Raw genomic sequence first — 16675 nt, 5'->3', positions numbered from 1 at the left:
ATCTGGCTGTGGGAAGATACTGGAGTCCACTGCTACCAAGCAGGGAGCCCCCAAATCTTTATCCTCTTCCTTCTCTTCTCTCCTGGTCAGAGGGGTGAAAGGAAAACAGCAAAGATGTGTAGTGTCTTCCGGTGACCAGCCATGTGAAGCCATGATTACAAGCATGGATGCTGGAACCATGCTGTCTGTGCTTAAAGCTTAGGTCCTTAGTCCAAGTTGTGTGGGACTGGACAAGTCATTTCTGTGTCTCCGTTTTGTCACCTGTAAAATGGGAATGAAACAGAATATACACCTCAAAGGTTTTAGTGTGCATGTGTGTGTGGTAGGGGATGTAAGTGAGTGTGTTTATAGAGTGTGGCATTTTGAGGATTCATCAGCTCCAGTGCCAACCCAAACATCAAGATGCTGGTGTCGTTCTCATTTCAATGGCGTCTTTTCTGAGTCTTCCTTAGGGGTTCACTTGAAGGAGCACTAACTCTTCCAATCCACTCAAGGTTTGCTAAATGGTTCTCTACCTTCATGGCATCAAGGATAAGAGACTCTCAAAAAATATCATGTTGGGTGATCTCTCTGTTAATTAGGATTCCTCCAAATCTGAATGAACCTAAAATATGACTAAGTAGCATGAAAGAGCCGTCGCATGTCTGAACTCTAATGGAACACTAAGTCAAATGAGGTTACTTTCTCCCAGGGAATTAGATGACCCTTAGGCAAGCTTATTAGAAAAAGCTCCTCTGCCTCCAGAATAATTTGCAGTGATCTAGACAATATTGCTGGACGCCAAAGTAGGTAAACACGGAGTCTTTGTAGAGGCCCTCAATTTTGGAGGGGTCCTGCTGCTCAAAAACTTCAGAAGCTTCCACAGAGAAGTAGAGAGAGAACCTTATCATGAATTTGTCTGGGGGCCCAGGTATATAACTTTGGTCAGAAACTAAGGAGGCTACATCTAAGCCACACTAAGAATTCAACTGACTTAAAGAGTTTCTCTTCTTTAGGGCAGAAGGAGAAACTACATAGGAAAACTGCCCTAAATAAATTGTGAATCTGGCAAAGCCGGACTCCTGCAGATATATCCCCTCTGTCATCGCTTCAGCTTTGTCCTTCATGGAGACCCATGAAGCAGCCCCAGTGACTCAGGGAAGAAATTTTCAATTTGCACTAGGTTTCAGTGACATAATGTTGGGCCCAGGAGAATTTGCAGACTCCTGTAATGGGGACATGTTTTCTGAAAAGGAATAAGTTGCTGATGATAGTATTTCTAGCGCTGTACTAGGTTCCATGGGAAATCGTTTGAGTGGACTATCTTTACTCCTCAAATTGTACCACTTTGTGATCCCTAAATTGCATTTTTTTTTAAAAAAAGTCTATAACCAAGGATATCTACTTGTACAAGAACTTTATTTGACACCTGTCTGATTTTTTTTGTATTTGAAATAATAGAATTCTCCCAGGCTTATTTGTACCTTGGGGAGACACAAATGTCATAGAAGAAATCAGAATGTACTTGTTTCTTATCAGAAAGTTTTATGTGATATATATAAGTGGAGTTCAGGTCAATTTAATGAAGGCAAACTAATCCTCAAGGCTCTCTCATTTTTTACCCAAATATTGGCTTTCTTGTTCCCAGAAGATACATCTGTCCCCTTAGCAGAGTCCAAATTCTCCGAATTTATCCTGAGATTGTTTGGAGGATTTGGTCCCTGCCTTATCCATCTAGTAAACCTGAGTCAGGGTCGCGATGATGTTCCATGCTTCATTAGGAACCACAATGAACAACAAACCCATGAAGCTACAATAATAGTCAATGCTTACTCAAGACACTGTTCAAAGGGCTTACATGTATTAAATCACTCAATCCTCACAATACCCTATGAAGTAGGTGTTATGAACTGAATGTATTCCCCCAGACTTTTATGCTGTAGCCCTAAGCCCTGAGTGGCTGCATTTGGAGATGGGGGTCTCTAAGGAAGTAATTAAGGTTCAGTGACGGCATAAGGGTGGGCCCTGATCCCTTAGGATTAATGTCTGTATTAGTCCATTTTTTAAAAAAGAGATTTAATTGACTCACAGTTCACAGGCTGTACAGGAAGCATGGCTGGAAGGTCTCAGGGAGCTTTTACTCATGGTGGAATGCAAAGCTGAAGCAGCTATCTTCACATGGCTAGAGCAGGAGGAAGAGAGAGAGGTGGGAAGTGCCACACAGTTTTAAACAACCAGATCTCGTGAGAACTCCATCACAAGAACACCACCAAGGGATGTTGCTAAACCATTTGATATGGTTTGGCTGTGTCCCCACCCAAATCTCATCTTGAATTGTAGTTCCCACAATTCCCACGTTATGGAAGGGACCCAGTGGGAGGTAACTGAATCATGGGGGTGAGTCTTTCCTATGCTGTTCTCATGACAGTGAATAAGTCACACAAGATCTGATGGTTTTATAAGGGGGAGTTTCTCTGCACAAGCTCTCTCTTTGCCTGCTGCCATCCATGTAAGATGTGACTTGCCCTCCTTGCCTTCTGCCATGATTGTGAGGCCTCCCCAGCCATGTGAACTGTGAGTCCATTAAACCTCTTTCCTGTATAAATTACCCAGTCTCAGGTATGTCTTTATTAGCAGTGTGAAAATGGACTAATACATCATTCATGAAGGATCTACTCCCATGAGCCATTCACCTCCCATCAGGCCCCATCTCCAACACTGGGGATAACAATTGAACATGAGATTTGGGTGGGGACACAAATCCCAGCCATATCAGTGTCCTTATAAAAAGAGACACCTGTTTGCTCTCTGTACATGCACATACCAAAGAAAGGCCATGTGAAGCAATAGCTAGAAGGCAGCCACCTACAAGCCTGGAAAGAGCCTGCCATAGTTTGGATGTTTATCCCTCCAAATCTCACGTTGAAATTTGATCCTCAAAGTTGGAGGTGGGTCCTAATGGGAGGAGTTTAGATCATGGGGATGGAACCCTCATGAATAGATTAATCACCTCCCTGGAGTTGGGGGAAGGAAGTGAGTTCTCCTTCTATTAGTTCCAAAGAGAGCTGATTGTTAAGGAGTCCAGCACCTCCTCCACCCCCTCTCTTGCCATATGTAATCTGCACACACCAGCTCCCCTTTGCCTTCCACCATGGGTGGAAGCACGCTGAGGTCCTCATCAGAAGCAGATGTTGGTGCCATACTTCTTGTACAGCCTGCAGAACCATGACCCAAATAAACCTCTTTTCTTTGTACATTACCCAACTTCAAGTATTCCTTCATAGCAACACAAATGGACTAAGAGAGTGCCTTCACCAGAAACAACCCTGCCAGACTTTGATCTAGGACTTTCAGTCTCCAGAACTGTGAGAAAATAAATGTCTGCTGTTTAAGCCACCCAGTCTGTGGTGCTTGTTATGGCAGCTTGAGATGACTTAGCACATACAATGGTTCTTCCATTTTACAGATAGTCAGGGAGGCATAATTATTAAGCGGCATGGCTGGGATTTGAAACCCAGGCAGTCCAGTTCCAGTGGTTGCAATTCTAACTTCATACTTCAGTAAATGCCACCCAAATGAGCCACAAAATTCCCACCAGTCCACCCAAAGCAAGCTAAGGTTTTGTAAAGGTAGCTCATAACATCTGCCACACACAAAGCAGCATTGCCTATAAATATGCCACAGGCAGCCCCAGCCAGCTCTAAGCCATATCACTGTAGGATGGCAAGCTCCCCATACAGCACACATCCTTGGCAAAGTATGTACTCGTTCTTTCTTATCTACAAGCATTCTGCACTTTCTCTTTATCACCTTTTCTGTGAGGTGCCTCTGTAAACTCTCCCTGGGTCTTGCTGTTCAGTCTTCCCTTCTCTTTAGCCAGACTGGCTCTCCCTGGTCCTTTCATCACAAAGAGACCGAATGACAGCCCACAGTGGCATTTATCTTTAGGGCGGCAGTTGTCAACCAGGGCTGATTTTACCTCCAAGAACACATTTGGCTATGTCTGGAGACGTTTTTGGTTATCACAACTTGGGGGTGGGGAAGTGCTACTGACATTCAGAGGGTAGAGGCCAGGGATGCTGCAGAACATCTCACAGTGCACAAGTTGGCCTCCTACAAAGAATTATCTGACCTGAAGTGTCGAAAGGGCCACCGTTAAGAAACTCTGCTGAAAAGGAGGGCATGTATTAAGCACACAGGAGCATTTCAGGCATCAGGTAAGGAGAAGCAAGGTAGCAGGAGGGTCTCTTAGTCTCTCAACTTTCTATTTCTCCCCAAATTATGTTGTGCAGATGACCACAGCTATGTGCTTGGATCTCTGCCTGAGTAAAGTAATGAGACATAAATGCTGTCTTGATCCATATCTTCATTTGCTTTCCTTCTGAGTAAGTAGTTTTTGGATAGGATCCATCTAACTTTGTATAGACTCCAAATTCCTGGCATTGTTTTGGTTTTCCCTGTATATGCATAAAGGAGGAATGTTTATGATTTCTAAAAATATCACCGAACCATATAATTACTACTTTTAATGTCATCATGCAAAAATATTATCCAACTTTGCATGGTTATTTTGTACAAAGTTAAGTGTGTAGAGTTCAAGTAATTATCTAGGTGTTATGATTATTTTTAAAATCGTTGAAGGCTAGGGAGAACAAATACACTTGTTCATTTTAATGTCAACATTAAAACAGTAAAACCAGCCGGCCATATGGTCTTAATTCTATGCTGTACAGAAAAGTTTTCATGAGTAGTTCCACCAGTGTACTCCTCCTAGAAATAACTGTGCTGTGCCCTGTAACAGACATTTTATCTGACCCTCTCATTCTTTCCCAGAACTTAAATAATTGCTTTGAGGCAGATAAACCCCAAATTTATATCTCGAGCTTCAGAGCTTTCCCTAATTTCTGGTGCCTCATTTGTAACTGTCCTGTAGACCTCTACACCTGAGTGTGTCTTGCCAGATTTTGTCCAAAACCCAACTATTCATGCACCTGCCCCCAAAGCCAGCTGTCTGTTCTAATGAAACCTTTTTTACCCATAGTATCATTGTCTCCTAGTCACCCACAGCCAAAAATTTTGCAGTTGCCTTTAAGTTCTACCTTTTTTCTTTACCTCAATATCAAATCCATCACCAAGTCCTGACAATTCAATCACCACAGTGCTTCTGGCATTACTTCCCTCCTTCAGATTCCTGTTGCCACCGCCCTACTTTAGGCAGTTTTCAACTTCCTCGACTGTCATGGGAGAGTCCCCACTGACCTCTCTATGCCAGTATCTTCCTGCAACCAGATGCCTCTTCCCAGATCTAATTGCATTACCTTCAGCCCCAAAGCCTTCAGGGCTGCCACAATAGGGCATCCATCCCTAAAGGCTTCGGGCAGGGGGTAATGTGCTCTACCTTCTTCCCAGGGATGGGTAAAATAAGATATGAAAATGTGGCTGGGCACAGTGTCTCATGCCTGTAATCTCAACATTTTGGAAAACTGAGGCTACAGGATTGCTTGAAACCAGGAGTTCAAGACTAGCTTGGGCAACAGAGAGAGACCCCATGTCTACAAAAAAATTTAAAAAGTTAGCTGAACTTGGTTACACACACCTGTAGTCCCAGCTACTTGGGAGGCTGGAGTGGGAGGATCACTTGGGCCCAGGAAGTCGAGGCTGCAGTGAGCTATGACTGTACCACTGCACTCCAGCCTGAGCCACAGAGCAAGACCCTTGTCTCTAAAAAAGATAAATAAGTAAATAAATATATGAAAATGTCCTTTGAAAATTAAAGAATCTTATTTAAGTGTAATTTACAGACAACACTATTTATATTTTTAATAAAAATCCAGATAAACCTATGGAGAAACAGGCCTCAGGTAAATCACTTCTTTGAGAAACTGTCAGCAACCCAAGGACACTCTGGAAGCCCTAAGCCTTGGGGATAGAGGATCAACCAGCAGCCACTGGAGGAAGAGGGTGAGAAAGGTAAAACCTATAATCATGACTAGGATGCAGAGGGTTACAAGTGAAATCTTGGTGTTGGTTTTCTGACATTAATTGTATTTTACTCAAAAATTATTTTTTTTCAGTGAGTCTTTTTGGAAGTAATTTTGTAGCATGGGTTCTCATTAGGGTGTCACTCACTGGCCATCCTAGACTTTAGTTAGCATGTTTTCTGGGTAGTCTGGAGCCTGCTAAGGTTGCTATTCCAGCCCATATTGCCTAAATGGACCCTTAAACTGGGAACTTAGAGGAATGCAATCATATTATTGATAAATTACACATAGCTTTACTAAACCATTATGGTCAGTATTTCAACCTATGCATGCTACTACAATGAGCATGCGTAGTACCTCCCCTCAGTAGGGGATTGCACTATTAATAATGTTAAATAATTAAATAAACCTGTGTGCCCACTCTTCTCCATTTCTAGCCCCTTCCCATCCAGCTGGAGAAGTGGAAACATTACAAAGGAGAAGATGAGATAACCCAGAGATTAGGCACCACCCCTAGGGCTGGAGGAACATAAGAGGGCCTCAGAAGCCAGGAGCTTAGAGGAGATGGTTCCAGAAAAAGAAGAAGACAGCAGTAGAAGGAAGAGAGCAAGAGCAAGAGAGAGAACTACAGCTTCTCCCCATCTTCTATCTATAGCACCTCTTACTGGTGAAACTAAATAAGAAACCAACTAATATTTCCTAAATGTCTGTTCAGTTTCTAAAGGTCGTTTTCCTGACTTCTGACCTGAAAGAACTCTGCTGGTTAAAAAGTTTTGTCATAATCAGTGTTTGGAACTCCAGTCTGTAATATACATGGGACAGGAAAATGAGGTGGGGGAGTAAACGTTTCTGCCAAAAAAAAAAAAAAAGGAGAAAATGGTCAGTAAATATGTCTTGTACGTAAGGAAACAGGAAATCAAACAAATGTGAAGACGTTGGCTAAAAACCCATTGTGAGGAAACATCCCTGGGTTGTTTTCAACCCATAATCTTGTCTGGACTACCAGGACCTATAACATTTTCAAACAGTGGGTGCAAGGTCAGTGCAAATTCTGCAGTCATATAGCTGAGCAAAGTTAATGTGATGACAAGAAACCAGTATTTGTCTCATTAAATTTGCACCACCTTTTGAACTAGTAAGGTACTTGATACCATTCCACTGTCAAGATCAGATTTATTCTCCAAGCCAGGTTCACCTTCTCTGATCATGGGAAACGATTTTATGGCATGAAATAGATTAGAACATTTCGCATTCTTTTCATCTAATTTCTGTATCCCACTGTTTCTGCTGATATCATTTTTTCTGCCTACGATATCCTATTCCTCCAATACAAGAAAATATTTTTATAGATGTGATTCACCCTGAGAGATTCCATTAGATCATGTAAGACTTTTCTATTCTTTGTTTTGAATAAAGGCCAGAGAAAGTGAGAGGGCTCCCCAGGGACTTTTAATATAGTAACATTTCTTACATGTAATACATCACCTAAATCATTCAGTGATCAAAATTTTATCCTTCAATATGCCTCGGCATTTTCCCTTCAGAAAGCAATTATACTAGAACTAAAAAAAAAGATCAGATAAAGAAAAGAAAGGAATATATTAGAAATAAACCAACATTGTTTTAACTTCAAAAAGTCAGAAACATACATAGGGGATATATGATCACATTCATGTAGTAACTTGAATCATGGTGTGTTCTTCCTCCAGAAATTAAATCCTCTCTCCTTGCCTCTTAACTACAGAATGAGGATTGTCTTTTTTCTGTCAAAGTCTCCTAAAATCTGACCTTAAAGTGATGTCATGGAATAAGAAACAGACTGAGAGTGGGGAGACCATGATTTAGGTGAATGGCCCAGAGCTTGTCCAACTTTCCTGGATCTCAGTTTTCCCGTGATCAGAGACTAGCCTCATTCAGCTTTAATCTCCTTCTTGTTAAATTCAACAAATGACTGTGAACCAAACAATGTCATTTATTCAGCTGAGTCTACCTTCTGCCTTCTATAGACAGAGACAACATCCCAGATTATTTAAATACAGATGGAATATTAGAGCTAGGAGAAACCTTAAGACACCTGAATCAACTTCCTTATTCTAACAATGAAAAAATAGACACTTGATGTGGGGCTATGACTTCTTTGAGGTCCTGTGGCAGGTTATGGTCAGCTCTAGTATACATTTGTCTACCCAACCATGTCTTCATCTTTCATTCCATGCCACCTCTCAGAAGTACCTATTTACTAGCTAGTGGTATGTCAATATCCCGCTCATATTTCAAGAGACATTTCTTTCAAGAAGTCTTCCTAGATTTCTCCACTTGGAATTAACCTAGCCTCTACTCTTTCTGACTGGCCCTAGCACTTCCATTCATTAGATATGTACTGGACACCAACCCTTGTTCCGAGTGTTGGGAATAAAATAATGAAAATACACTCCTTGTTCTGACCTCATGGTGATATGTGCACAAAATCCTAAGAGACCACCAATTAATCACCAAGACCTTCAGTAGCCTCTAATTACAGCTCAAATCTGTTGTCTCTCTTCCATAGCATTACCACTACCGTAGTTCGTGTCCATTTTATTTCACCTAGATGACTTTACCTCCTTACCAGTGTTCTTCCCTTTAACTCTCCTTTCCATCCTTTGTACCACTCCCGAGGGATCTTGGTGAAATATCTATTTGGTTGCCCAGTTTTTTTTTTTCCTGGTAGCTTTCATCCTCAGGATATTTGGCTCTGTGGGGCTGACTCTAGCCCCAGGTATGTAAGCACCTGATCCAGGCCTGGAAAATCACACTTATTCATCCACCTAACACTGTGATTTCTGAGCCATTTGAAAGTAATCATTGTGATGCTTTGCCCTTAAATACTTCAGTATGTATCAAGAACAAAGACATTCTCCTATGGATCAAACTCCAGAAATTATACAGTAATACAGTAATATTATAGTCTATGTTTAATTTTTGCTAACTGTCCCAATAATGTCTACTATTGCTGAGGGTTTTTTTGTTGTTGTTGTTGACCAGGCTGGAGTGCAGTGGCCCGATCTCAGCTCACTGCAACCTCCGCCTCCCAAGTTCAAGTGATTCTTCTGCCTCAGCCTTCTAAGGATCTGGGACTACAGGCGCGGCTAATTTTGTGCTTTTAGTAGAGATGGGGTTTCACCATGTTGGCCAGGCTGGTCTCGAACTCCTGACCTCAGGTGATTCACCCACCTCAGCCTCCCAAAGTGCTAGGATTGCAGGCATGAACCACTGTGCCTGGCCATTAACCCAATGGTTTTAACATTTGTTAATGAAGTTGCCAGAGTTGATTATTAGTGGCTGAAAATGATAATTTTTCAACCAAATAATTATTTCACATTTATCAATCATCATTCTTCTGTCAATAAATGCTTACCCTCACTCCCCACCCCCACCCTTTTCTTTTAGTACTGCCATGAATTCATGGATTCTTCTTTTATTGGATATTTAAAAACAATTATAATCATTATTGTTTGTGACGTCCAGATTGTCCCAAATTTGGGACAACCCAGTGGGAGCTCTTTGAAACTGGCTCTGTGTCCTTTTGATACATTCCATTCATTCTTGAGTGCTTCTTACTTCGGGGAAGGCACCAAATGTACCATGATCCCTTTGTAGTCTGCCTCAGATCTCGAATCAGGCATTTGTCCAAGGAACCCTGTTTTGTTTCTTTTCTTTTCTGCCATTGTTGTTGTTTTTTACTGAGAGTGATATTTAGAAAAGAGAATCTGGGCAATAACTATGTTCATTGCTACTGGGATGTCATTGCTTTTAGACCCTTAAAATGCACAGAGCTAGGAAATATTACATATTATATGTATATTTGGTTTTTAGATATGCAGGAGTATATTAGGCACTGGCATTACCTTCACACCTTAAACAATAGAAAACTAGAAAAAATATACAAATATATACAATATGGTTTCACTGTGTCCCCACTGAAATCTCATTTTGAATTGCAGCTCCCATAATTTCCACGTGTTGCGGGAGGGACCAGTGGGAGATAACTGAATCATGGGGGAGGTTCCCCCCTTATTATCCTCACGGTAGTGAAAAAGTCTTGCTAGATCTGATGCTTTTATAAGGGGTTTCCTCTTTCACTTGGCTCTTATATTCTCTCTTGTCTGCCACCATGTAAGATGTGACTTTTGGCTGGACGCAGTGGCTCCTGCCTGTAATCCCAGCACTTTGGGAGGCCAAAGTGGGCGGATCACAAGGTCAGGAGTTCGAGGCCAGTCTGGCAAACCTGGTGAAACCCCATCTCTACTAAAAATACAAAAATTAGCTGGGAGTGGTGGTATGTACCTGTAATCCCAGCTACTCAGGAGGCTGAGACAGGAGAATCACTTGAACCAGGGAGGTGGAGGTGGAAGTGAGCTGAGATCGTGCCAATGCACTCCAGCCTGGGTGACAGAGAAAGACTCTGTCTTGGAATAAAAAAATAAATAAAACATGTGCCTTTTGCATTCCACCATGATTGTGAGGCCTTCCCAGCCCCGTGGAACTATGAGTCCATTAAACCTCTTTTTTTAAATAAATGGCCCAGTCTCAGACATGTCTTTATCAGCAGCATGAGAACAGACGAATACAATATAAAACCACTGTTTTCAGGTATTGAACTGCAAGCAGCACAGGACCGAGATCCCTGAGAGAAGTGAAACAAATAAGGTGAGTCCCATGATTACCTCTGCTCTCCACCGGGGGCATGTTGTAGACCACGAAACAGTGCAGGGAATCCCAAAAACAGCGCTGTGGACTTGCCAAGCAGAGGCAGATTTCAGAATTCAGGGAGATGACTGGGAGTTACAGGGCGGATTTTCAGAGAAGAAAGAAACAGCCAGGAAAAGAGATTCGATCATCTTCCCTGGCATCCTTTCTAATCTTTGGCTAATACCATGATGTATATAAAAATGGTAAAAGCCCACAAGGCAAAGAGTAACCCCAACTGGGTTGCTGTGAGTTCCATAGCTCTCAGAGGTTACAAGGGGCTGGGAATCATTTGAATTCCCACTGGCCATAATGGAGAGTCCTCGTGATCTCTCTGATCATTCAGCAGAATAACCAGAGGACCATGCTTAAGTAATAGGGCTAAACTATCACTTTGGGTATGATCTACCAAAGCATAAAAACAAGCCTCAAAAAGGCTCAAACTGGGCAGGGCGCGGTGGCTCATGCCCGTAATCCCAGCACTTTGGGAGGCTGAGGCGGGTGGATCACTAGGTCAGCAGATCAAGACCATCCTGGCTAACACAGTGAAACTCCATCTCTACTAAAAATACAAAATCATTAGACGGGCGTGGTGGCGGGCGCCTGTAGTCCCAGCTACTTGGGAGGCTGAGGCAGGAGAACGGAGTGAACCCGGGAGGCGGAGCTTGTAGTGAGCCAAGATAGCGCCACTGCACTCCAGCCTGGGCAACAGGAGACTCCATCTCAAAAAAAAAAAAAAGGCTGAAACCGGAAACTTAACTACCTAGCAATAAAACTAGCACTCTTTAAAGGAAGACAACAAAATTAGATGGTCAACCATGTAAGTTTCACAATGCCCAACTGAAAATTACTAGACATGCCAAGGAGCAGGAAAATGACTCCAAGATAACAGAGATGATGGAACTATCAGAGAAAGTGATGGAAATGACCATTTTGTTTTCTTATAGCAAAGGTAAAATGCATGTGTAGTTTATTAGATAGAACCAATTTCCCCTCCATAAGGGCTACATCACTTTGCACTCCCAACAGCTTCTTATGGAAGTGCCTGTTGCCCCACAGCCTTACCAACAAAGTGTGGGTTGAGCTTTTAAATTTTTGCTAACCTGAAGAAATGAGAAATTATACATCATACCCTAGTTTTAAAACTAGTGATTTATGCTTTAGTTTTAACTTGAATGCAACTCTGTTTCTGAACATACTATGAAGAAAAATCTAGAGTCTAATTAAGTAATTTTGGAGATAAATATTTACCCTCCCTCATATGCATATCCTAGTTCAAGATTGGCTCTGCCAGCCAGGTGCGGTGGCTCACGCCTGTAATCCCAACACTTTGGGAGGCTGAGGTGGGCAGATCACCTGAGGTCAGGAGTTCAAGGCCAGGCTGGCCAACATGGTGAAACCCCATCTCTACTAAAAATACAAAAAAAAAAAAAAAAATTAGGCATGGTGGTGGGTACCTGTAATTCCAACGACACAGGAAGCTGAGGCAGGAGAATCACTTGAACCCTGGAGGTGGAGGTTGCAGTGAGGTGAGATCATACCATTGCACTCCAGCCTGGGTTACAAGAGCAAAACTCTGTCTCAAAAAATTAATTTTATATATATATGCCCTGCCCTGAAGAATATTTAACTAATGCTGGGTGTATGGTACTCTACAACCTTTTCAGGCTATAGTTGTACTCCACAATGAGCACTGAGGTCTATTTTTTTTGGTTCACATTCTCTTCCTCAGCCATAGTTCCCCAAAGCACAATCACTGTGTTAGAATGGGTGCACCCACACACAGGTGCTTTCCACAGCAGCCACATGCATACCCGAACCATTCCTTTTGCAGAGACTCTCAGGCCATGACTGTGTGCTTGAATCAGCAACTCAAACTCCTCATTGTTCCCTTCAAGTTCTTTGGGGTTCTTTTCTACCAGCTGTTGTTGACAAGACTCCCATCCAAGAAGGCTCCCATCACTGACTTTAAATTGCCGGGGTGGGATTTGCGTTCTATGCCCCTATTCTTTCAGAAGTCCCTCAAATGTGAGGTCAAATTTCCATTGGAACTCCCAGACCACTGTGCCTCCCAAGAGGCTGTGTGTGTATTCTTGTATGTGTGTATAACAGTGTTTGTTAAGTCACAATTACATGGCCATTATATTTTTTTATCTAAGGCCTACTTGCCTGACACTTGCATGTCTAAGGAGGGTCACACAAACCTTCTCAGAACAGACCAGTGTTAGGGAACATTTCCTCATTATTAGATCTGAAGCAGCTTACAGCTTAACTCTTCTAAAAAAATTTAATCTCTGACTTATTAAATGTGTTTTTCCCACCAGATTACTCTTGTTGAATATGAGCTCTGTGCAAAAAAAGATGATTAGAATTCTGAGGAGCACCCAGCATCCTCAGAACCAAGCACAGAATTTCTCCAGTAATCGGCTTTCAGTGAATGCTCATTGAATGAACTCACTCATTCATCAATAAACAAAATCCCCAAGCTCCTTAAAAACCAGAACTATACTCACTGATGTTTTAAGATATTGCCCCAACTAAATTATAAGCCCCTTGAGGACAATAAATATGCCTTGTATTTTCTCTGTCTAATCTAGGAGCATTTGATAAAGAGCTGAACACACAGAACAGTTTCAGGATTTCAGATATTTCTGACTTATTCCCACTACTGAACTGTAAATTGACTGTGGGCAAGAACTAGGTCTTATTCATCTTGTCCATGTCTTACCCAGCACATTCATTCATTCTTTCTCTCTCTCTCTCTCTCTCTGTGTGTCTCTTAATTTTCCTCTCCCAAGTCTTCTTCCCTTAATGAGTCATAATTTCTAAAAACTATGAATCTATTCATTGCTTTAGTTCACAGATATTTTATGCCTATTTTGTGAATCAAAGATACACATAGAAATTTTCTTTTCATTGAGGGAGTGAGACAGGAAGATAGAACGTGGGGTCAATATCAGGAAAACTCATACAGTACAGTTTGGATATCTGTCCCTTCCAAATTTCATGCTGAAGTTTGATCCTCTAAAGAAAATGTGGCACATATACACCATGGAACACTATGCAGCCATAAAAAAGGATGAGATCATGTCCTTCGCAGGGACATGGATAAAGCTGGAAGCCATCATCCTCAGCAAATTAACACAGGAACAGAAAACCAAACACTGCATGTTCTCACTTATAAGTGGGAGTTGAACACTGAACATACATGGACACAGAGAGGGGAACAACACACAGCAGGGCCTGTTGAGGGGTGTGGAGTGAGGGGAGGGAACTTACAGGATGGGTCAATAGGTACAGCAAACCACCATGGCACGTGTATGTCTATGTAACAAGTCTGCACGTTCTGCACATGTATCCCGTTCTTTTTTATTAAAAAAAAGAAAAAACAAAAATAAAATATTTTTTTAAAAAGGAAATTTGATCCTCAATGTGGGAGGAGAGGCCTGGTGGGAGGGATTTGGATTGCAAGGATACATCCCTCATGAATGGATTAACACCCTCCTTTGGAGGTGAGTGAGTTCTCACTCTAATAGTTCCTCCAAGAGTAAGCTGTTTAAAAGGGGTTAGCATTTCTCCCCTCTCTCTATTCTCTCTCTCACCATGTTACACTTCTGCTCCCCCTTTGCTTCCTGCTATGACTGGAAGCTTCCTGAGGCCTCACCAGAAGCATCTGACACTTGCATGTCTAAGGAGGGTCACACAAACCTTCTCAGAACAGACCAGCGTTAGGGAACATTTCCTCATTATTAGATCTGAAGCAGCTTACAGCTTAACTCTTCTAAAAAATTTAATCTCTGCCTTATTAAATGTGTTTTTCCCACCAGATTACTCTTGTTGAATATGAGCCCCATGCAAAAAAAAAAAAAAAAAAGATACCAGCAGAAGCATCTGCTGGTATCATGCTGCCTGGAGAGCCTGCAGAACAATGAGCCAAATAAACCTCTTTTCTTTATAAATGACCAAGTCTCAGGTATTCTTTTATAGCAATCCAAAATGGACTAAGATACCACACACACACACACACACACACAAAGTACAGGGGAAAAAGTGAACACAGAGACACATATAGTCATAGGGAGACACAATCCAAGGGAAGAAACTGAGAAGCGGAATTTAATTGGTTACAAGTGAAACCTTGAAAAACCACAAGATGAACATACTACAAACTTAGACTTAGTTTCACTTTTGCAAACCTGTGTTCATTGGCATTTACCTTTTTGGGTAGAGAAAATTACGTTTAATGCTGTCAGAGCTGATGGGTTTTCCTTCAGTGGCCCACGCTCTTATCCCAGTTAAAGGATTCAGAAGGAGAGAAATCATATTAATAAACGAAGACATCTGGGATGTCATATTATATCTGCTCCTGATTTTGTGACCTTGAGCACTGTATTTAACACTACCTGGCTAAGTTTCTTATCTCTACAAAAGGAATAATGAAAGGTGATGCACCTAACTATAGGAATACTGTAAAGGTAAAGTGAAATAATGTATATGAACGTGCTTTGTGGAATATCAGTACCTTTCCTTGAGACCGGCTATGTCAGACACTGTGCCAAGAACTTTGTAAGTACGCACTTATTCATCCTTCAAAACCATCCTGGAAGTTATCAGTACACCTACTGCAAAGGTGAGAAGACTGAGGGCTAGAGAACCTGAAAGCTCGATCTTAAAGGTTACTAGGCTAGTAAACTGTAGAACAAGGATTTGAACTGACCACAAGTTCCCTCACCTGCCCATTGTTCAGGAAGCCCCAGCAAGGCAAAAAGCAAAAGCTTTTTAAAAATCATGAAAACATCTTCTTTGAGTACTGAATTGCTCCCTGACAGAAAACAAATGAGCTTATAAACAATCCATGGTATCCTTTTTCTTAAAGGAGCGAAGGAGAATTTAATAGCTGAGTGCATGCGATCTGGGTTAAGATATATTTCACCAAAATTTTAGGCAAAGCAGTGGAGGCAGGAAAAAAAACCACTGAGCCCACAGGTAATGGATGGCCCTCAGCGACTTCCTTGAGGTCTCACAAACCTCATAAATCTTTACCCCAAATGAGTTTACTGCTGTTTCCTTACTGTAGGCAATTTGTGATATTTGTGATCCTGTTCATCCATTTTTCTAACAAACCCAAAGCAATGGGGAAAGAGGTGATTTTCAAATTTTATATTTTTGCCTGCATATTCCAAAAATGGACCTGAAATTAAAAGCTTTTTGGTCAAATAGGTATCCTTTCCACAAAGGAGCACTGTTAGAAATTCCAAATGTTCTAGACATTGGCCTATATTCATCTAAATCCAAACTTAGATAGAGATGATACTATTAAAATGGAAATTGGGCAAGTGTGCATGCTTTGGTAACTTGTTTTGTGAAATTAAATAGATTTCCAGAAACAGTCAAGCACTGGGGATGTGGAGTTATTGTTTAAATCTGAGATAAGAAGACGCCCACTTTCAAAAGGAAAAGAACTATGAAAAACCTTGTATCTTGAAAGATGAATATGAATCAGAAGAATGAGACAATCTTACCCTTGAGGGGGAGGAAAGGGCTTTTCCTTTCAGGGCTGGAGATGAAACATTTAAAAATAAGAATTCAGAGCTCCAATCCTCTTGCAGGGCTTTGTGACTCAAAATTGAATTTATTAGTCTGACAAATTGACTTTTACAGATGCCTTGATTTGAAAACCAAATATACTGTTTGGCTGATAACCTCACAGAGGCCACATATCTTGCTGAAATGCCTGAGAGCGGCTTCCACTGTGTTTGTTTATACAGTTGACAGAGGACACAGGGGTCGGGGGGGTGCTGCCTCTCAGGTAATACAGTCCATCACCACTCACAGTTCTTATCAATCAGGGGGGACTGAATCATCCCTACTGCTGTGCACTGGGAACCTCCTTACTAAATTGGCACTTCCTCTATCTCCAAACAAAATGCCAGAAAAAAGGAACATGGTAGCAAGACATCATAGAGATCGTGAGATGGAGTCTAAGC

General features: G+C 41.6%; 2 long non-coding RNA genes across 4 annotated transcripts in view; one reads left to right on the top strand and one right to left on the bottom strand.

Annotated features, from left to right (window-relative positions):
* Positions 1 to 16675, bottom strand: part of LOC105482134 (uncharacterized) — a 64988-nt gene that overhangs the window by 31058 nt on the left and 17255 nt on the right. The window lies entirely within an intron of this gene.
* Positions 3976 to 6697, top strand: LOC139355700 (uncharacterized). Its single transcript, XR_011606565.1, has 3 exons — positions 3976 to 4196; positions 5814 to 5949; positions 6398 to 6697. It is a non-coding gene; the product is annotated as an uncharacterized lncRNA (long non-coding RNA).

This window comes from Macaca nemestrina, chromosome 8, assembly GCF_043159975.1.
Source record: "Macaca nemestrina isolate mMacNem1 chromosome 8, mMacNem.hap1, whole genome shotgun sequence".
NCBI lineage: Eukaryota > Metazoa > Chordata > Mammalia > Primates > Cercopithecidae > Macaca > Macaca nemestrina.
This window is presented reverse-complemented; position numbering and strand designations above follow the sequence as displayed.